Source organism: Schistocerca nitens, chromosome 5, assembly GCF_023898315.1.
Source record: "Schistocerca nitens isolate TAMUIC-IGC-003100 chromosome 5, iqSchNite1.1, whole genome shotgun sequence".
Taxonomy (NCBI): Eukaryota; Metazoa; Arthropoda; class Insecta; order Orthoptera; family Acrididae; genus Schistocerca; species Schistocerca nitens.
Window position 1 is genome coordinate 853,231,810 of NC_064618.1, and position 23,725 is coordinate 853,255,534.

A 23,725-nucleotide genomic window follows, 5' to 3' on the forward strand; every position below is an offset into this window, starting at 1 on the left:
GTATCCACAGGACATGTGACTATTAACTGAAAAAGTGTCATGGTGATCTCTCCACAGGCAAAATACAAGTAATTATTGAAAGGGTAACATTCTATGAATTGGAGCATGGAATGTCAGAAGTCTGAATGTGGTGAGTAAGCTAGAAAATCTGAAAATGAAATGCAAAGGCTCAGTCTTGATACCATGGAGGTCATTGATGTGAAATGGAAAGAAGATAAAGATTTCTGGTCTGACAAATATAGGGCAATATCAACAGTAGCAGGAAATGGTATAACAGGAACAGGATTCAATATGAGTAACAAAACTGATCAAAGAGTGAGTTACTTTGAACAGTTTGGTGATAGAATTACTCACATTAAATTGACAGCAAACCAACTCCAACAACAATAATTCAGGTATATATGTCAGTATCATAAACTGGAGATGAAAGACAGAGAAGATGTATAAGGGCATTGAATGGGTAACTCAGCATCTAAAGGGAGATGACAATCTAATAATTGTAAGGCACCACATGGTGACTTGCAGAGTATGTACGTATATGTAGATTGGAACACTATCATAGGGGAAGGACCTGAAGTTGTTGATGTTACAGGGGAATATGGGCTGGGCAGTAGAAATGAGAGAGAAGAAAGACTAATAGAGTTATTTAGTAAACTACAGCTGGTAATAGTGATTATACAGTTCAGAAGTATCAGGAAGAGAGGGTGTGCTTGGAAAAGGACTGGAGTGATGTGAAGGTATTCACAATTTAGTAATGATGAATAATAATCTGAAGTTTAAGAGAATTATGATGAAGAATCAACTTGGAAAGAAGTGGGATACTGAAATACTAAGAAATGATCATGTACATTTGAAGTTCTCTAATTCTGTGGACTTCAAAGAAACCCTGGCTAACAGAGGAAATGCTGCAGTTAATCAACAAAAGAAGAAAGTGCAAAAATGCTCAGGAAGTGGCAGGAATACAATAATGTAAGCCACTTAGGAATTGAATAAATAATAAGCACAAGGAAATTAAGGTGAAACAGCTATAGGAAAAAGATTAAGAAATCAAAAAAGAAATGATCATTAGAAGGATAGATTCAGCATATAGAAAAATCAAAACAATCTTTGGTGAAATTAAAAGCAAAAATGTCAGTATTAAGAGTGCAGGAGGAATTCTACTGTTAAGCATAAAGGAGAGGTGGTCAGATGGAAAGAATGCATTGTAGGCCTCTACGAGGCCTATCTGCTGATGTAATAGAAGATGAAATGGAAGTTGATTTCGAAGACACAGGGGACCCATTATTACAGTCAGTTTAACAGAGTTGTGACATACATGCAATCAAACAAGGAATTTCTAAAATCATTGGGAGAAATCACAACTAAAAGGCTATTCCAGTTGGTTTGTAGAATGGATGAGACTGGAGACTTGCCATCAGACTCTGGAAAAATATCATCCATACAAGCCCAATGATATCAATGGCAGATAAATGTGAAGAATTATCGCAAAATCAATTGCATCTAAAGTTGCTGACAGGAATAGTATACAGAAAAGTGGAAAAGAAAATTGGTGATATCTTAGATGATGACCAGTTTGACTTTAGGAATGGTAAAAACACCAGAGAAACAGTTCTAGAAGTGAGACTTACAAAACATCCAGAAACCTCCATAGGATTTGCTGACCAAGAGAAGTATTCGATGTTGAAAAATGGTACAATATGTTCGATTTTTTTTATTTTTATTTTTTTATATAAAGAACATGGCTAGTGTCGTTCCCCATCCTTTTCAAATCTAATTTAGTGCTCTGTCTTTGTTGACATCTTTGTCAGTGATACATTAATAACCCAAAAGACAATTCAGTGCAAAGAAAACTGGAGAGGACATGTATTTCGTGTGCCACACAAATACTTCCAAAACTAGCAGTGGATTATAAAACATGACGCAAGAGAAGTATTGGATGACCAAGGAAGAGATAGTGAGGCTGGAACAGGCCCTAAGCCTATCACTGGAGTGCAGAAGAAGAAGAAGAAGAAGAAGAAGAAGAAGATTGCCAATTCAAAGGTCCAGGGTTCAATCCCCGATCAGTCCAACGACATGTTGTGTCACTTGTGACAATTATTTGTTAATGTGAAAAATGCCAACTCACACTAGGATTTGAAGTCCACATTAAACTTTGTGCCCCCTTACAACTAGCTGGATAAGTAGATTCAGGTGTAGGAGGAAGGCAATGGCACACCATCTCCAATAGGACTGTGACTAGCACTGTGGCACTGAGACTAACATTTAGGTTGATGATGTTTTTACTAGAGGAGTTATTGTTTCCTGATTGAGGGTGAAACACTTTGTGGAAACTGACAAATACAATCCACACCCCTCTCTCTCTCTCTCTCTCTCTCTCTCTCTCATGACATTCTAAACAACTTGTAAGACATTAGTCACTGTATTATATATTATGGACCAGAAACGTTTACTTTTCATACTGTAAAGTAGCCACAAATGTACAAGTATAAAAGATTTTATATCTGGATAATTTAATTGTTGGCATTAGGCCATAACCAACCTATACACGTTACAGCAGTTCCACAAAAATAAATTATAACCAATGTGAGGTTGCATCACTAGCAATGCTGAATAACACAACTGAAGAAACATCTGTGAATAAGATACACATATGCCACATTTTTAACTGCTTACTTTCTACACTGTAACATAAAGGCATACCTGTAGTTAGTTACCAACAATATGTTTGATTGTCTGAACATGTGTAATTCCACATATTTCCTCATCCACTGCCATAGAGTTTATTCTATATCCGTGGAACACTTGTTCACATGTTTAGATTTCCATTGTTCTATCATTCCATTGATCTCTTAATCTCACTGCTTCTACAAGTTTTCCTCAGTCTTCCACATTCTCTGCTGTCAGTGGTATCCACAGCATAGTCTTGTTCAAATTTGTGCGAATTCCTAAGGGAACAAACTGCTGAGGTCTTTGGTCCCTAGACGTATACACTACTTAAACTACCTTAAACTAACTTATGCTAAGAACAACACATACACACTGATGCCCAAGGGAGGACTCGAACCTCCGGCGGGAGGGACCGCGCAATCCGCGAAGTGGCACCTCAAACCATGCAGCCACTCGGCGTGTCAGCATAGTCTTTTTAGATAACCTAGATTCATCCATCCATTGTACAAGACCATGCCACATTAATTGTTTATGTTCAGTGTCAGTTGTTAGTGATCTTTCTACTGCCATTTGTAATCATACACCTTTGTTAGGTAGTTTCTCTCTTCTTGATATTACCAATGACTGTCTGAACACATTCATTTTGGTGGCCTCCAACTTCATCTTGTTATTCTGAGTAACTCTCCATTTCTCTGACCCACACAACAAGGAGCTTTTAATTAGAGTGTCATAGATAATGTATTTTTATTTCTTTCCTGTTTTTCAACTCTAGAGAACTGCAAACAAGAGTCACTTTTCTAGTCACAGTTATTCACTGTGTAAGTTCTTGATCATCCTTAGCTTTGGTGTCAAATTCTACTTCAACATGTGTGTAACTACAGGAAGCTGGAATTTCTTCTGTATTGAGTTGGATGCTGGATGGTTCTGTCCCTGTAGTGTGGTATTTTGTTTTCTGGATATTATGTTCTAAGCTCCATTGTTTATGCTCTTCCTGTAGTTTCCATGCCATATATTGTAAATCATCTTTTTTGTTGGCAATCACAACTTCACAGTCCACAAAGTGCATTGTATACAAACAGGTTTCATCAATATCTACCATTCCTCTGAATTTTCTTTCCATTGACTTGCAGCTTTTGCTACACATATTTTAAACCTGGGCAGGTAACACGAAAGCATTGACACAAACAGTTGTTGATAGGAAACCTTTGAGACAGTCTACGAAGTTTTATTCTTGACTTTGAACAATTATACGTATTTTGGAGAGCTCTTATTAACCCATTAGCTTATACAGCAGGCTCACAAGTGGCTGCTTGTTTCAAGACTGATATTACATTGCTGGCTATGAGATGGTCCAAGCAGCTATAGCGTCTTCTTAGTGTTTGTTTTTTTCTGTCAACATATGGCATGACATATTATATACCATTATAAAGCTGAGAAATTGATCTATTTAGTGGTGTGTAACATACTCAACTTATTTTGATATTTTGCAAGTTGGTAAGCAATCATTTTCAGGATTTTTCACCAGATGTACAGTAGCAAGCAATACCGCACAGTTAAAAGTTTCTCTCAGCTGAGGAAATCAAAAGTCTGTTGAATAAAAGTGACAGTCACATTTCTGTAAGTGATATTTTTCACAGTTCTGATAATAAAGACAATGAGGTAAATGATACTAGTGAAGACTGTGAGGAAAGTGAAACAGATAGTGATAGCTATGTTGCAGCAACAGCTGTGCGTTGCTAAAAAACAGAAGGTAGAAGAATGGAAATGGGGAATAAGTCATGATAAACCTTTCAAGCTTTCATCTTCTGGTTCTAGTGGCATCAGTCCTAGTGTTCAAAGACAACTCCGTTAACAACTAACCCCCTTAGAAATGTGCAGAAAAATGCTTCATGTGTCTGTCAGGGGAGGATGTAGCAGTAGAAACAAATAGATATGCAACAGATTGGTATAAACACCTTCAAAATCAAACAGAGCTTGGTTTCCTACTACATCTGATGAAATTCAAGCATATTTTGTTTTATGTATTCTTATGGTACAGGTTAAGAAGCCAACAATTCAGTCATACTGGTCCATAAAAAAATCAATTTGTACTTTTTCTTTTCTAACATCATGCTGTATAGTAGATCCTTAGATATTTCTAGCTTCCTTCATTTTGTAAATAATGAAATTGCTGACCGTGCAATCTGTCTGAACAAGTTGCAGCCTGGCAACATAGCAAACAAAGTTTCCAAAGTGTTTGTGATCCTGAAGAAGATACTGCAATTGATGAAAACCTCATGAAATTCAGAGGTAGACACTGCCACATCCAATTCAAGCTCCAATACAGGGCACATTTCAGAATAAAAATCTCCAAAATTTGTGAATCAAATACTGGCTACTGTTCAGGATTTGATATTTATACAGGGGAAAAAATCTGAGCCAAGCAATAAAGAAATCCCAGTTAGTGAAGTTGTCTTTATAGACTTCACACAACTGTATTTGGGCAGTGGTCATAAAGTATATGTTGACAACTGGTACACTTCCCCATCATTGTTTTGTAACACTCACTGAAAGCGGCACAAGTGCCAAAGGGAAAATTAGATCCATAAGGTGAAATATGCCAGACCAGTCACTAAAATCAAAACTTTACGAAGAGGTGCTTGTGTTATTTTCACCCAGGTTCATGGCACTGAAGTGGATGGATAAAAAAGAAGTAAATATTCTATCCAACAAGTTAGGAAAATATAGAATGCTAATTACTGTAAAAAAGGCACATAAAGTAGCAGACAGGCACAATTAAAAGATACATGTAGCATTCAGCCACAGCCTTCATTGGTAAAAACACACACACACACACTATATCCACCAACTCCAGCACCTTGGGCCAAAATGCAACATCACACACACACACACACACACACACACACACACACTATATCCACCAACTACAGCACCTTGGGCCAAAATGCAACATCATGTGGAATACAAGCAGTGATCTGGAGGGAGTGGAGAAGGAGAACAGGAAAGTATAGTAGTGAGTGGGTGGTGAGAGAGAAGAACGCTGTCTGGTGGAGCGTGCAGGGACTAGACTCCAACAGGTGCATTGTCAGGAGGTTATGGGGCAGAGAGGTGGAGAAAAAAGGAACAAAAATGAGAGGTGAGGGAAAGACGGGTGAATGTGTTGGCAGAGGGCTGTAAATAAACAAGGTGGGAGACGAGAATGGGGAGATGATGATAGGACATAGTGTGTGTAGGGTATGAGGACAGTATGTTGCCGTAGGTTGAGGTGAGGATAATTATAGGAGCAGAGAATGTCTTGTAAGGATAGCTCCAATCTGCGCATTTCAGAAAAGCTGGTGGTGGAGGGAAGGATCCAGGTGGCTCGGACAGTGAAGCAGCCATTGAAATCAAGTGTGTTATGCTCAGCTGCATGTTGTGCAATAGTGGGGTCTGCATTGGTCTAGGCTAGTATAAACCTATGACAGGACTGGGATAGGAAATACTGGGTGGGTGGATTGGTTTGCACCTGGGTCTTCCACAGGGATATGATTCTTGTGGCAAGGGGTTGGAATTGGGAGTGGCATAGGGACGGACTAGGATGTTGTGGAGGTTGGATGGGTGTTGGAACACCACTTTAAGAAGGGTGGGAAGTATCTCAGGTAGGATGTCCCTCATTTCAGGGCACAATTATAGGTAGTAAAAACCCGGTGGATGGAAATTGGTTCCATTGTCCCAACCTGGGGTGGTACTGGGCAATGAAGGGGACACTCCTTTGTGGCTGGTTTTTGGGGGTAGTGGGAGAATTATGGTCTGGGGTATAGTGCCTGTCTGTGGAGGCCTTGGTGAGACCCTCAGCATACTGAGCAAGGGAAGTTTTGCTACTGCATATACACTGTTCCTGCGTAGTCAGGCTATGTGGGAGGGATTTTTTGGAGTGAAAGGGATGACAGCTGTCAAAATACAGGTACTAGTGGTGGTTGAAGCGTTTAATGCTGACAGAGGTGTGGATGGAGCCATCAGAGAGGAGGAGCACGGTTATGAAGGAATGAAGACAAGGTGTCTTGGCCCTGAATCCAGATCATGAATATATCATCTATGAACCTGAACCAGAGTAGGGGTTTGACATTTTGGGAGGCTAGGAAGGTCTCCTCTAGATGGCCTGTAAAAACGTTGGCATAGGAGGGTACCATAAAGGCTGGCATAGGAGAGTGCCATGCAGGTGCCCATGGCTATGCCACAGATTTGTTCATTTACTGTCCCTTCAAATGAGAAGCAGTTGTAGGTAAGGATAAAGTTAGTAATGAGTGTGAGGAATGAGGTAGTGAGTTTGGGATCTGATGGACATTGGGAAAGGTCGCGTTCAATAGTGGTAAGACCATGGGGCATGAGGGATGTTGGTGTATAGGGAGGTGGCATAAACAGTGATGAATAGGGATCCAGGAGGCGAAAGGGTAGGGGTGGTGGGGAGTTGGTGAAGGAAGTGGTAGGTGTGTTTGACATAGGAGGCTGTATTACAGGCAATTGGTTGGAGGTGTTGGTCAGTGAGTGCCAAAATTCTTTCAGTGGCACACAATAACTAGCCACAATGGGTCGTCCAGGATTGTTAAGTTTGCGGATTTTGGGGAGCATGTAAAAGGTAGGTGTGTGGGGTGTCATAGGAGTGAGGAGAGAAATGGATTCACGGGAGATGCTCTGGGAAGGGCCGAAGGCCTTAAGTAGGGATTGGAGTTTTTTGGGCTTCTGGGGTGGGATCACTCTAGCAAAGTTTATAGGTGGAGGAGTCAGACAATTGGGGGAGGCCTTCTGCCATGTAGCCTCTGCAGTTCATCACAACAGTGGTGGAACCTTTATCTGCAAGTAGGATGATTAGATCAGGATTTGATTTGAGGTTGTGTATGGCTGTTCTTTTCTTATACTGAGAGGTTGGTGTTCTGAGGAAGGGACCTGGGGAAGAATGGTGAGGCCAAGTTAGAGTAAGGAATTCCTGGAAGGTGACCAGCAGGTGGTTAGATGGTACAAACTGGAAAAGGTAGAGTTCAGTGTTGGAATTAGGGTTGTTTTGGTTGGAAGGATTAGTGGCAAACAATTGCTTTCATTGCAGGGATCAGGAGAAGGAGAGTAGGTCTTTGACAAATCCAGCATTGTTAAATTTGTGTCTAGGGCTAAAGGTGAGGTCTTTGGATAGGACAGAAACTTCTGTTGGGCTGAGGGTTTTGGTGGAAAGGTTAACAACAGTGTTATGGGGAAGTATCATATCCCTGTGGAAGACCCAGGTGCAAAACCTGCCCAAGCCAACCACCCAGCAATTTCTATTTCAGTCCTGTCACAGGTTTATCCTGCCCCATCAGGGGCTGGGCCACGTGTGAAAGCAGCCATGTCATTTACCAGCTCTGCTACAATCATTGCACAGCATTTTATATTGGTATCACTACCAACCAGCTGCCCACTAGAATGAACAGCCACCACCAAGCTGTGGCCAAGAGCAAAGTAGACGACACCCCCCCCCCCCCCCCCTGTGGTACAACATGCAGCTGAGGATAACACATTTGATTTCAACAGCTGCTTCACTATCCAAGCTGTCTGGATCCTTCCCTCCACCACCAGCTTTTTTGAATTGTGCAGATGGGAGTTATCCTTACAACACATTCTCTGCTCCTATAATTATCCTGGCTTCAATCTAGGCCAGTAACATACTGTCCCCACACCCTCCACCTGCTACGTCCTATCATCTCCTCCCCATTCTTATCTCCCACCTTGTTAATTTGCAGCCCTCTGCTATCACATTCACTCTTCTTTCCCCCTCCTCTCACTTTTTGTTCCTTTTTCCCCCACTTCCCAGCCCCATAACCCCCTAACACTGCACCTGTTGGAGTCTAGTCCCTGCACACTCCACAAGTCAGTGTTGTTCTCTCTCATCACCCACACACAACGATCCTTTCCCATTCCCCTTGCTTTCCAGCACCTGGAGGAGCATTCCAGACACCACCTCCATAAATTAGCCAACTGCTGACATCCTACGGCTGCGTCAGGTCACTAGTATCCAACCCCTATCATACCCCCAGTGTTCCTCCTCGTCCACCCCTCAGAGCAGCTACACCCTGCCTAGCTGACATTTTCAGCTTTCTACATCCCCCAAAATTCACTACCAATCCTCCACCAAATCCAGAGCCAAAACATTCCCATAACACTGTTTTTAACCTTTCCATCAAAGCCCTTAGCTCGACAGAAATTTGAGTCCTATCTGAAGGCCCCACCTTTAGCCTCACACCCAAATTTAACCATGCTGGACTTGTCAAAGACCTACTCTCCTTCTCCCGATCACCGCAATGAGAACACTTCTATGCTGCTAAGCTCTCCAACCAAAACTAATTCCAACAAAGAACCCTGCCTCTTCCAGTTCATATCACCATCCAACTGTTATCCTCCTCCCCTCCCACCTAACCACCTGCTGGTCACCTTCCAGGAATTCCTTACCTCCAACTTAGCCTCACCATCTTTCCCCAGGTCCCTTCCTCAAAACACCAACGTTTCAGTAAAAGAAGGAACAACCATACACAACCTCAAAAAAATCCTGACCTAATCATCCTACCTGCAGATAAAGGTCACTGTTGTGATGAACTGCCGTAAGTACCTGTTAGATGGTCTCCCCCCAATTGTCTGACTCCTCCACCTATAGACTTTGCCAGAGTGATCCCATCCCAGAAGTCCAATAAAAACTCCAATCTCTGCTTAAGCCCTTAGGCACTTCCCAGAACATCTCCCATGAATCCATTTCTCTCCTCACTCTTATGACACCCTGCACACCTAACTTTTACATGCTCCCCAAAATCCACAAAATCAACAATTTTGGATGCCCCCTTGTGGCTAGTTATTGTGCCCCCACTGAAAGAATTTTGACACTCATTAATTGACACCTCTGAACAATTGCCCATAAACTAGCCTCCCACATCAAAAACACCAACCACTTCCTTGATCGCCCCTCCACCATCCCCACCCCTTCACCTCTTGGATCCCTACTCGTCACTGTTGACGCCACCTCCATATAGACCAACATCCCTCATGCCCATGGTCTTATCACTATTGAACACTACATTCCCTTACGTCCTTCAGACTCCAAACCCATGATCTCATTCCTCATATGGCTTACTAACTTTATCCTAACCCTCAACTACTTCTCATTTGAAGGGACAGTATATGAACAAATCTGCGGCACCCGCATGGCACTGTTCTGTGCCAACCTTCTTGTGGGCTATCTAGAGGAATCCTTCCTAGCCTCCCAAAACATCAAACCCCTAGTATGGTTCAGGTTCATTGATGATATCTTCATGATCTGGACTCAGGGCCAAGACAACCTCAACACCTTCTCTCCCATCTGCTTCATGTGGTCGTCCACAACCCAGGTGCCGCCTTCCGAGATGTTGACCTCCTCCTCTCTGATGGCTCCATCCATACCTCTGTCAACATTAAACCCACCAGCCACCACTAGTACCTGTATTTTGACCACTGTCATCCCTTTCACTCCAAAAAATCCCTCACATATAGCTTGGCTACCGGGGATCAGCATATCTTCTGTGAGAAAAACTCCCTTGCTCAGTATGCTGAGTGTCTCACCAAGGCCTTCACATACACACACTATCCCCTAGACCTAGTCTGCAAACATATCTCCCATGCCATTTCCTGTAACAACCATAATCCTCCCACCACCCCAAAAACCAGCCACAAAGGAGTGTCCCCTTCTTTGCCCAGTACCACCCTGGACTGGAACAACGGAAACATATCCTTCACCAGGGCTTTGATTACTTGTCATCATGCCCTGAAATGAGGGACATCCTACCCAAGATACTGTCCACCCCTCCTAAAGTGGTGTTCTGTCGGCCACCCAACCTCCACAACATCCTAGCCCATTTCTGTGCCACTCCCAATCCCAACCCCTTGCCGCAAGGATCATATCCCTGTGGAAGACCTAGGTGCAAATCCTGCCCAATCCACCGACCCAGCACTTCCTATTCCAGTCCTGTCACAGCTTTGCCCTACTCCATCAGGTGCTGGGCTACCTGTGAAAACAGCCGTGTCATTTACAAGTTTTGCTGCTATTACCGCACAGCTGTCAACTAGGATGAACGGCCACCACCAAACTGTGGTTAAGAGCAAAGTAGACCCCCCTGTGGCACGACATGCAGCTGAACATAACACACTTGATTTCAGTGGCTGCTTCACTACCTGAGCCATATCGATCCTTCCCACCACCACCAGCTTTTCTGAATTGCGCAGATGGAAGTTATCCTTACAACACATTCTCTGCTCCCGTAATTATCACGGCCTCAACCTACGGTGGTAACATACTGTCCCCACCCACCTCCTCCCCATTCTCATCTCTCTCTTTGTTTATTTGCAGCCCTCTGCCAATGCATTCACCTGTCTTTCCCCATTCCTCTCATTTTTTGTTCTTTTTTTCCCCACCTCTCTGCCCCATAATCTCCTGATGCTGTGCCTGTTGGAGTCTACTCCCAGCACACTCCACCAGACAGCATTCACTTTTCATCCCACTTGTACACTACCATCCCTTACCCTTCACCTTCCCCTTCCCCTCCAGATTGCTGGTTGCATCCCTGTGTGTCTCTCTTTACTGATGAAGGCTGTGGCCGAAACCTATATGTGAGTGTCAGTCGTGCTTGTCTGCAACTTGACATGTCTTCTTTGCAGTAAGTAGCAGTGTGTCTTTTCCTACATTGCTGATATTCCTACCTGGAGTTTAAATATTTTATCCACTGTCCGTACAGATGCCAGTATGGCAGCAACAAGAAAAACTGAATGGGAAAACAAATCTCAGTCCAGATGCACCAAGCTATTGTACAATACAATAATTCAGTGACCCAGCTGTTATTCATCTTCCTTGCCTCCCATGAAAACATACACCAACGGATATAAGAACATTTTCATTTACCTCGTGGACATAGGGATGGTCTATGCATAAGTCCTACTAAACATATCTAAAAACAAAGATGATGTAACTTACCAAATGAAAGCCTTGGCATGTTGATAGACACACAGACAAACACAAACACACACACACAAAATTCAAGCTTCCACAACCAACGGTTGCTTTATCAGGAAATAGGGAAGGAGAGGGAAAGACTAAAGGATGTGGGTTTTAAGGGAGAGGGTAAGGAGTCATTCCAATCCCGGGAGCGGAAAGACTTACCTTAGGGGGAAAAAAGGACTGGTATACACTCGCACACACACACATATCCATCCACACATATACAGACACAAGCAGACATTTGTAAAGGCAAAGAGTTTGGGCAGAGATGTCAGTCGAGGCGGAAGTACAGAGGCAAAGATGTTGTTGAATGACAGGTGAGGTATGAGCGGCAGCAACACAAATATTCCGCACATCCAGGGCCTCGCTGCGATGGAGCACTTCCTTTCACACCGATCACCTGCCACTCTACCTAAAACCTCTTTCCTCATTACCTTAGCCAGCTTCATCCTGACTCACAACTTCTTCACTTTTGAAGGCCAGACATCCAACAATTAAAGGGTACAGCCATGGGTACCAGGATGGCCCCCCTGTACACCAACCTATTTATGGGTCACTTAGAGGAAGCCTTCTTGGTTACCCAGGCCTGCCAACCCAAAGTTTGGTACAGATTTATTGATGACATCTTCATGATCTGGACTCACGGTAAAGAAGAACTCCAGAATTTCCTCTCCAACCTCAACTCCTTTGGTTCCATCAGATTCACCTGGTCCTACTCCAAATCCCATGCCACTTTCTTTGACGTTGACCTCCATCTGTCCAATGGCCAGCTTCACACATCCATCCACATCAAACCCACCAACAAGCAACATTACCTCCATTATGACAGCTGCCACCCATTCCACATCAAACGGTCCCTTCCCTACAGCCTAGGTCTTCGTGGCAAACAAATCTGTTCCAGTCCGGAATCCCTGAACCATTACACCACGAACCTGAAAACAACTTTCGCATCCCGCAGCTACCATCCCAACCTGGTACAGAAGCAAATAACCAGAGCCACTTCCTCATCCCCTCAAACCCAGAACCTCCCACAGAAGAACCCCAAAAGTGCCCCACTTGTGACAGGATACTTTCCGGGACTGGATCAGACTCTGAATGTGGCTCTCCAGCTGGGATACGAGTTCCTCAAATCCTGTCCTGAAATGAGATCCATCCTTCATGAAATCCTCCCCACTCCACCAAGAGTGTCTTTCCGCTGTCCACCTAACCTTCGTGACCTCTTGGTTCATCCCTATGAAATCCCCAAACCACCTTCCCTACTCTCTGGCTCCTACCCTTGTAACTGCCCCCGGTGTAAAACTTGTCCCATGCACCCTCCCACCACCACCTACTCCAGTCCTGTAACCCAGAAGGTGTACACGATCAAAGGCGGAGCCACGTGTGAAAGCACCCACGTGATTTACAAACTGACCTGCCTACGCTGTGAAGCTTTCTATGTGGGAATGACCAGCAACAAACTGTCCATTCGCATGAATGGACACAGGCAGACAGTGTTTGTTGGTAATGAGGATCACCCTGCGGCTAAACATGCCTTGGTGCACGACCAGCACATCTTGGCACAGTGTTACACCATCCGGGTTATCTGGATACTTCGCACCAACACCAACCTGTCAGAACTCCGGAGATGGGAACTCACCCTTCAGTATATCGTCTCTTCCCGTTACCCACCAGGCCTCAACCTCCGCTAATTTCAAGTTGCCACCGGTCATACCTCACCTGTCATTCAACAACATCTTTGCCTCAGTACTTCCGCCTCAACTGACATCTCTGCCTAAACTCTTTGCCTTTACAAATGTTTGCTTGTGTCTGTATATTTGCGGATGGATATGTGTGTGTGTGCGAGTGTATACCTGTCCTTTTCCCCCCCTAAGGTAAGTCTTTCCACTCCCGGGATTGGAATGACTCCTTACCCTCTCCCTTAAAACCCACATCCTTTCGTCTTTCCCTCTCCTTCCCTCTTTCCTGATGAAGCAACCGTTGATTGCGAAAGCTTGAATTTTGTGTGTGTGTTTGTTTGTGTGTCTGTCAATATGCCAATGCTTTCGTTTGGTAAGTTACATCATCTTTGTTTTTAGATATATTTTTCCCATGTGGAATGTTTCCCTCTATTATGTCCTACTAAACAGATTGACAGGAGAAACTTTTTGTTTCAATCAGTTAAAATTCAGGTAGCTGAGGACATACTAGAGCAGACAACAATAGACAGAGAGAGCTCCCAGTATGGAATTTCTCCTGTCGGACTGCAAGCAGCAAATTGGACACATTTTATTGGTTTGTCTCCTCTCCCCCTCCCCCCTCCCAGTCTCACCCTCCAGAAATTGTGTAGTGTGCAAAGCAAGGAAGAATAAAAGTGACACACAGTATGAGTGTGAGAAATTTCTAGTGTCATTGCACTTGTTTTTGGGTGTACCATATCAACAAAAACTTCTAAAACAGTATTATCCTCAATGTTCATCACTTCAATCAGTAGTAAGGTAAGATTTCTAAAGAATTCATACCAAAAATATTATGTAATTTTGAGAAAAGTGTGTAAAATAAAATATACAGATTTTCATAAATTACACTATATTACTTACTCTGATGTGCCAATATTATGAAAAGGGTTGACTGTTACTCACCATATAGAGGAGATGTTAACTTATAGACAGGCACGTTGAAAAGACTGCTATACTGTACATTTAAGCCGTCAGTGTAAAGGCCATCTTCTAAAAGTAGAAAACACATGCACACAAGCACAACTCACTCATACATGACTGCTGCCTCTGGGGCTCCCTGTCTATGAACTGCAGGTTAATTTAGTCTGTCTGCACACAGAAAAGTCTTTAATTCTGATTCAATGGTTACAGAGCTTACGCTGTTTTGATGTTCGGAGATATTCTTCTTCTGCATTTTACTGGACCCAACTGAAAGTTGAAGCATCTCCATCCAATTCAGCTGATATTAAATAATATTTTTGTGTTTCAGTGTGCAATGTAAGCTGTTACTTCAGCATGACAGCTATCAAGTTTATTTTACTTTTGATCAGTTGATCCGTTGATGACGAATGTATATCTGCTTGAAACTGTTTGCTGTTGAAGTTGCTAATGTTGGGGCTTAAGTTTAAAAAAGTAGGTAACAACATGCTGGACCAACATGCAGGGTGGTCACAATCAGAAAAGCTTGTAACGATATTGCACGGTAGGCTGTGCTGAGAAATAATTGTCAAGAAAAAGATTTGTTATGTTGCACAATTTCCAAGTTAATTATCATTGAAGTTAGTCAATCAGTTTGTTGTGCACGCAGAGTGAAGCGGCACTCCAGAGATGGTGTTGCCAGGTGTGTTCTTCATTTGATTTCCTAAAACTGAACAAGAAAGTGATACAAAAATCAGCGAAATATCTGGGAATTTCACATGGGGAAACTTGTGACAACCCTGAGTAAGGATCAAAATTGAGCCAGAAGCTGAGAAGTCACTCACAGTCAGGAACACCTGCGCTATGAGAACAACTAAAACTATTTGTATCTGGTAGGCTGCTTGAATTTGCATGCGCAATGGCCTAATTGCCTAACTTCAATGCAAATTAACTCAGAAACAGTGCAACGTATTGAATTATTATTATTTCTCAGCACAACCTATCCTGCAACAGCTGTACGAGCTCCTCAGATTGTTTCTGATCAAGCTGTATACCTCATAAAACAGCTCATGATGGGATGTAGTCTTCATGGTATACAGTTATGATTAAGAAATAGAGTGCCACATAATAGGTATACTAGAAAGCATAAGGCTGTAGTGGAAGAGATGGTAACTGAAATGTGTATTACTATCAGCAGAGCAATGTGCGAAGCCTTTAATGACTACCTTAGCAGAATATTATTGAAAGATCTCTCGTAAATCCCATATAAATTCTAACCATACATAAAAGCTGTTATTGATGCCAAATTGAGTGTCCAGACACTCAAGGACAAGACAGGAACTCAGATTGAGGGTAGTAAAGCAAAATCAGAAATACTGGACTCTCATTTCCAGATGTTTCTTAACATTGGAAAATCCATGTGTTCTCCCCTAATTTAATTTTCATACCACTGCAAAGATCATCAATAGAGACTAGTGTCAGTGATGTTGAGCAACAGCTGAAATCACTAAAGCTGAACAGAGCTCCAGGACCTGATGTAATCTCTGTCAGATTCTATGAGAAATGTGTGGTCGAGTTAGCGTATTTTTTTTAAACATAATATATTGTAGATTACTCAAACAAGAAACCATGCCTATTAGTTTGAAGAAAGCTCTGGAGACACCCGTCTACAAGAAGAAGAGCAGAAGTGAGTACAAAATTAGCACCCAGTTTATCTGATAACCATTTGTTTCAGAGTCTTAGTATATACTCTGATCTCAAATACACTCCTGGAAATGGAAAAAAGAACACATTGACACCGGTGTGTCAGACCCACCATACTTGCTCCGGACACTGCGAGAGGGCTGTACAAGCAATGATCACACGCACGGCACAGCGGACACACCAGGAACCGCGGTGTTGGCCGTCGAATGGCGCTAGCTGCGCAGCATTTGTGCACCGCCGCCGTCAGTGTCAGCCAGTTTGCCGTGGCATACGAAGCTCCATCGCAGTCTTTAACACTGGTAGCATGCCGCGACAGCGTGGACGTGAACCGTATGTGCAGTTGACGGACTTTGAGCGAGGGCGTATAGTGGGCATGCGGGAGGCCGGGTGGACGTACCGCCGAATTGCTCAACACGTGGGGCGTGAGGTCTCCACAGTACATCGATGTTGTCGCCAGTGGTCGGCGGAAGGTGCACGTGCCCGTCGACCTGGGACCGGACCGCAGCGACGCACGGATGCACGCCAAGACCGTAGGATCCTACGCAGTGCCGTAGGGGACCGCACCGCCACTTCCCAGCAAATTAGGGACACTGTTGCTCCTGGGGTATCGGCGAGGACCATTCGCGACCGTCTCCATGAAGCTGGGCTACGGTCCCGCACACCGTTAGGCCGTCTTCCGCTCACGCCCCAACATCGTGCAGCCCGCCTCCAGTGGTGTCGCGACAGGCGTGAATGGAGGGACGAATGGAGACGTGTCGTCTTCAGCGATGAGAGTCGCTTCTGCCTCGGTGCCAATGATGGTCGTATGCGTGTTTGGCGCCGTGCAGGTGAGCGCCACAATCAGGACTGCATACGACCGAGGCACACAGGGCCAACACCCGGCATCATGGTGTGGGGAGCGATCTCCTACACTGGCCGTACACCACTGGTGATCGTCAAGGGGACACTGAATAGTGCACGGTACATCCAAACCGTCATCGAACCCATCGTTCTACCATTCCTAGACCGGCAAGGGAACTTGCTGTTCCAACAGGACAATGCACGTCCGCATGTATCCCGTGCCACCCAACGTGCTCTAGAAGGTGTAAGTCAACTACCCTGGCCAGCAAGATCTCCGGATCTGTCCCCCATTGAGCATGTTTGGGACTGGATGAAGCGTCGTCTCACGCGGTCTGCACGTCCAGCACGAACGCTGGTCCAACTGAGGCGCCAGGTGGAAATGGCATGGCAAGCCGTTCCACAGGACTACATCCAGCATCTCTACGATCGTCTCCATGGGAGAATAGCAGCCTGCATTGCTGCGAAAGGTGGATATACACTGTACTAGTGCCGACATTGTGCATGCTCTGTTGCCTGTGTCTATGTGCCTGTGGTTCTGTCAGTGTGGTCATGTGATGTATCTGACCCCAGGAATGTGTCAATAAAGTTTCCCCTTCCTGGGACAATGAATTCACGGTGTTCTTATTTCAATTTCCAGGAGTGTATAATAAGGAATCTCAAACAGGATAACTTCCTCCAAGCCAAGCAGCATGGATTTTGAAAACATTAGTCATGTGAAACCAATCTTGTGCTTTTCTCACAAGACATCCTGAAAGCCATGGGTTAAGGCAATTAGGTAGATGAAGTACTTCTTGAATTCTGAAGAGAGTTTGACTCAATACATGAAGGTATATTGTCAAATGTTTGACTATATGGAATATCAAGCAAAAGCTGTGACTGGATTGAGGATTTTTTGGTTGGGAGGGCACAGTGTGTTATCTTAGATGGAGAGCCATTGACATCATATCAAGAAGTAACTTCAGGAGTACCCCATCGAAGTGTGCTGGAATCCTTATTGTTCATGTTGTATGTTAAGGACCTTACTGAAAATATTAATAGTAACTTCAGACTATTCTCACAAGTTGCAGTCGTCTATAGCAAAGTAATGTGTGGAAAAAGCTACACAGATATTCATGCGGATCTTGATAATACTTCAAAGTGGTGTGAAGATTGTCAACTTTCTCTAAGTGTTCAGAAAAATAGAAGTGTACACATACATAAAGCAGGTGGCAGACATTGGTTCATTGCCAGAATACTAGAGAAATGCAGTCAGTTAGCGAAGGAAATTGCTTACAAAACATTCTCACAACCCAATCCTAGAATATTGCTCAAGTGTGTGGAATCTGTATGAAATAGGACTAAGAGGGAATGTTTAAACACGTACAAAGATGGGCACCACGAATGGTCACAGGTTTGTTTGTCTCATGGCAGAGTGTTACAGAAATGCTGTAAATCCTGCAGTGACATGTACTTTAAGGATAGATGCATACTGTTCAGAGAAAGACTGCTTGCAAATTTTCAAGAATCAGCTTTAAGTTATGGATGTAGGAGTATGCTACAAATCCTTATGTATCACTCCCATAGAACTAATGAGGACACAGTGCACAGTACCCTCTGCGATGAACTTCACAGTGGTGCAGCTTATGGATGTAGATGTAGAAGGTGATCTATGTTGTTATCATGCAAGGGTAGAAAAGGTGTTAAAAGATTTGTTTTTACCTGTGTACTTGGTGAGATAACTAGAAATGAAAACACTGTTTAATCTGTTAGCCATAATTTTGTGCACTGAGCTACATGGTGCACCATTGTTAAGAAAATCCAGATGTTGATCACTTCAATGGAGATTATGAGTGCATTTTCTCTATGCCATTCCTGGTGAATTCTATAATTATTCAAGAATCACCTTGTGGGAAATTCATTCTGCAGACTTCAAAATGTTGTAAGGGCTTGTGGTAAAGAAAGTATTCACTGAATTACTCTTTTTTTGTTTATTTATTTGCAACATTCTCCATACAGTATTTATAACACTACGTGTGTGTGTGTGTGTGTGTGTGTGTGTGTGTGTGTGTGTGTGTGTGTGTGTGTGAGCGCATGCGCGCGTTCACGCATGCGCACGTGCACACCTGGGTGTGTAAAGCTTAACATCCCCATCCAGACAGATCACCACCAAGAGCATCACATGCCCTCACTTCATGAGACACTGCAGCTAGGTTTAGTATTTAAACCAGGATGTTAACACAAAGTCTGGTGATTGGAAACTTTACACCACCACCCCTCCTCCCCTCGCCAGCCAAATATTGGCAGTAAAATTTTTCCCATAACTAGGATTCAAGCTAGCTGCTCCCTGGGTTGAGTGCCACCATACAAGTGTGCATTAGTGACCTCGGCCTTGGAAGCGGGCACTGTATTGCACTTGTAAAAATGTTAGCGCTTGCAGAAATTTCAAAGGAAATAGAATACTGGTATATTTGTGAAAAGCACATAGACATAATTATTTGAAGTTATTTGTAGATTGTTATGGCACAAAGAATTGTTAGTTGCTTGTCACTCAATTTATAAATGAATTTTTTTTTTGATACTGTAACTTAAAGAATTTAAATAACAATTTCTTAATCATTTTTGTCTGTATAAATTGCTATTACCCCATTGATGCTGAATCTAAGCACTCCCTTTGAGCAACACTGATTGCAACTGAATGAGATGCTTGGCATATTACCTCTTTCTTCTATATTTAATTTGATTTGCAGATGAAAAGTTAAGTTATAGTAGTGAAATAACAATTTAGTTGTTTACCTGTTGCTTATTTTGAAATAAATACATCATTTTATATTTTCTTCTGCTATTCACAGGAAATCACTGAACAGTAAGAGGATATTTCATATTTCTCTTTAGTATAGTATTACTTTCAGGGTTTGCATTCTCTATAAAATCAATGTCTCTAGTCTCCTGCATCCGAAAAGTGACAACTGACTCACAAGAAAAGATGCTACTCAAAACTGCATTGTGAAATCCATTGCATGCACTTTTCACTTTGATTTTTGACAATTCAAATTTCTCATCATATCTAGTGCTGCATTAACAGGGCTATTTCCAACACATTTTCATTCACATACTTAACACTTTCACAGGCACATTTTGTGTAGCAACTCAGTGTATATATAACACTCTTTGTCTTTAAATATGTCTGCTTGTGTCTGTATATGTGTGGATGGATATGTGTGTGTGTGCGCGAGTGTATACCCGTCCTTATTCCCCCTAAGGTAAGTCTTTCCGCTCCCGGGATTGGAATGACTCCTTACCCTCTCCCTTAAAACCCACATCCTTTCGTCTTTCCCTCTCCTTCCCTCTTTCCTGATGAGGCAACAGTTTGTTGCGAAAGCTTGAATTTTGTGTGTATGTTTGTGTATGTTGTGTGTGTTTGTGTTTGTGTGTCTATCGACGTGCCAGCGCTTTCGTTTGGTAAGTCACATCATCTTTGTATATATATATATATATATATATATATATATATATATATATAGAGAGAGAGAGAGAGAGAGAGAGAGAGAGAGGGAAACATTCCACGTAGGAATAATATATCTAAAAACAAAGATGATGTGACTTACCAAATGAAAGTGCTGGCAGGTCGACAGACACACAAACATACACACAAAATTCAAGCTTTCGCAACAAGCTGTTGCCTCATCAGGAAAGAGGGGAAGGAGAGGGAAAGACGAAAGGATGTGGGTTTTAAGGGAGAGGGTAAGGAGTCATTCCAATCCCGGGAGCGGAAAGACTTACCTTAGGGGGGAAAAAAGGACAGGTACACAGTCGCGCGCACACATACACACATCCATCCACACATACACAGACACAAGCAGACATATTTAAAGACCATGTCAAAAGTATTCGGATACCTGGCTGAAAATGACTTACAAGTTCGTGGTGCCCTCCATCATTAATGCAGAAATTCAATATGGTGTTGGCCCACCCTTAGCCTTGATGACAGCTTCCACTCTCACAGGCATATGTTCAATCAGGTGCTGGAAGGTTTCTAGGGGATTGGCAGCCTATTCTTCACAGAGAGCTGCACTGAGGAGAGGTATCAATGTTGGTCGGTGAGGCCTGACACAAAGTCGGCATTCCAAAACATCCCAAAGGTATTCTATAGGGTTCAGGTCAGGACTCTGTGCCAGCCAGCCCATTACAGGGATGTTATTGTCGTGTAACCACTCCGCCACAGGTCGTGCATTATGAACAGGTGCCCGATCTTGTTGAAAGATGCAATTACCATCCCTGAATTGCTTTTCAACAGTGGAAAGCAAGAAGGTGCTTAAAACATCGATGTAGGCCTGTGCTGTGATAGTGCCACACAAAACAACAAGGGGTGCAAGCTCCCTCCATGAAAACCACAACCATATCATAACACCACTGCCTCCGAATTTTACTGTTGGCACTACATATGCTGGCAGATGATGTTCACCAGGCATTTACCATACCCACACCCTGCCATCAGATCGCCACATTGTGTACCTTGATTTGTCACTCCACACAACATGTTTCCACTGTTCAATCGTCAATGTGTACGCTACTTACACCAAGCAAGGCATCGTTTGGCATTTACCGGTTTGATTTGTGGTTTATGAGCAGCCTCTCGACCATGAAATCCAAGTTTTCTCACCTCCCGCATAACTGTCATAGTTCTTGCAGTGGGTTCAGATGCAGTTTGGAATTTCTGTGTGATGGTCTGGATAGATGTCTTCTTCTTACACTTTACGACCCTCTTCAACAGTCAGCGGTCTCTTGTCAGTCAACAGACAAGGTCGGCCTGTACACTTTTGTGCTGTACATGTCCCTTCATGTTTCCACTTCACTATCACATCAGAAACAGTGGACCTAGGGGTGTTGAGGAGTGTGGAAATCTCACATACAGATGTATGACTCAAGTGACACCCAATCACCTGACCACGTTCGAAGTGTGTGAGTTCTGCAGAGTGATCCATTCTGCTCTCTCATGACGTCTAATGGCTACTGAGGTCGCTGATATGGAGTATCTGGCATAGGTGGCAGCACAATGCTCCTAATATGAAACATATATGTTTTTGGGGGTGTCTGGATACTTTTGATCACATAGTGTATATCACCATGGCACCTTTGTGATGTATTAAAATTGTGAAGGTAATTGGATTTTCCACTTTCCTATTGTGAGTTGTTGTGTGTTGCCATTACATGTAAAAAAATAATGAATAGTGTTTTCTGTTTTTATTTTCTGTTTTCTTTTACTGTATTTAATAAATATTTGTTACCGATATTAAAGTTTACTTACCACATTGGAAAACGATCCTTGAAACTTTATCGCACAATAAAGGTATGAGATGATAGAGGTCACAATAATGTATATTGCAGAAACAAAGCAATGTGTTCCAACAACAGTAGTGATCCCACGACAAACAAAAACTGATTGTTGTAGCAGTTTTCATACACCTGGTGCAGTGTACCGCCACAAGATAGGCAGAAGTGGTAAGACATATTCCTAAAAGCTGTGGGATACCTCTAAATTGGTGGTAGGTATGCTCCCCAGGGACCACAAATGACAGATTAATTTTATGGTAAGTATTTTATGCTACCCAGTAAACATTAAAACACCATTGTTTGGTGGGACATATACTCCCTACAATCCTGAAGGCTATATTTCACAACAAACAGAAACTACAGCTGATACAGTGGACTGCCACTAGATGCCAGGAGCACACGGAAGTGGTAACACATATTCCCTTAAACACTATACAGAAATACATTTAGTGGGAAGTATATCCCGTGTGGCCCGTGAAAGGGTTAACTGGTTTAATGCTAACCCTGCCACTCTTTGTACTATCACACATATCAATATGGCCATCTCTTGTTGCACTGCAGAAGGACAACATATGTGACATAGTTGATACTGAATTTCAGCTTCATCATGGCCTATGGCCTTCTACCCAGACATCTAAAATCATTGGCCATAATTCACATGTGAGAGGATTTTTTCCCCACAGCCATTGTAAATCATAGTCAGAGGGGGGGGGGGGGGGAGGGAAGGAGGGATGGAGAGGGCAGTGATGATATGAGAGATTTTGGCTTTTCATGTTTGCAGAATGTGCACATGCTTAAGCAAGCTGGGTACTGCACTCAGTCACATTTTGTATTCAGTCACTTTGTATACTTTATTAAAAAGACACTCTTCATACAGTGACTGCATCTTATAGGATGATAATCAGAATAATCATGTACCAATTAGCAAAGGCTAGTTGCTGTGTAATAGCTGTTCCATAAAATAGAAAACATGTTATTTATATGCTATGTTAAGTGGTTCACTTTTGTTTCTGTTTAGGCTGAGAGCACTGTGGACATCATCCATGCTGGATCTACCATAGCAGTGTCTTCTTTGTATGACTGATCATATATTTAAGATATGTGCATTATTTTTATAAAAATCTTTCATTTGTGTATAATGATTTCTTACATAAAGTTTGTACAATAATAAAAACTGAAAAATTGGATATCATTTTCTTCGTGATAAAATGTGTGGTTTGTTAATTCTGTAACTCAGGCACAATACCCTGATTTGGGTTTCCTAAACCTTAAAATTGTGGGATATTTCTTTTACTTAAATTCTAAGAAACATGCAAGTCATAATTTATTGCACGTTGATTCCCATACACTGTTGATAATCATTTGTATAAACATTTTTATATGTGTTATAACCATTTCTTGTCTACTTTCTTCCTTGATGCTGTTTTATGCCTGTTATATGTATTAGTATCATATAGTCATTGCTATCTTTAAAATCTCTCTCATCTTATTTGGGGACCTGTAATAAAAAATTTGTTTAAATGTGTGGCATATTGTTTGATAAAGGAGGCCAGTTTTAATAAGACAATATTTT

At 42.6% G+C, this 23,725-nt stretch overlaps 1 protein-coding gene across 1 annotated transcript in view; it reads left to right on the forward strand.

Annotated features, from left to right (window-relative positions):
• Positions 1-23,339, forward strand: part of LOC126259239 (autophagy-related protein 2 homolog A) — a 471,250-nt gene extending 447,911 nt beyond the window's left edge. Inside the window, exon 37 of the mRNA XM_049955863.1 lies at positions 23,171-23,339. The gene's annotated coding sequence lies outside the window, so the exon portion shown is untranslated. The remainder of the gene's footprint in view (positions 1-23,170) is intronic.
• The last annotated feature ends 386 nt before the right edge of the window (positions 23,340-23,725 follow it).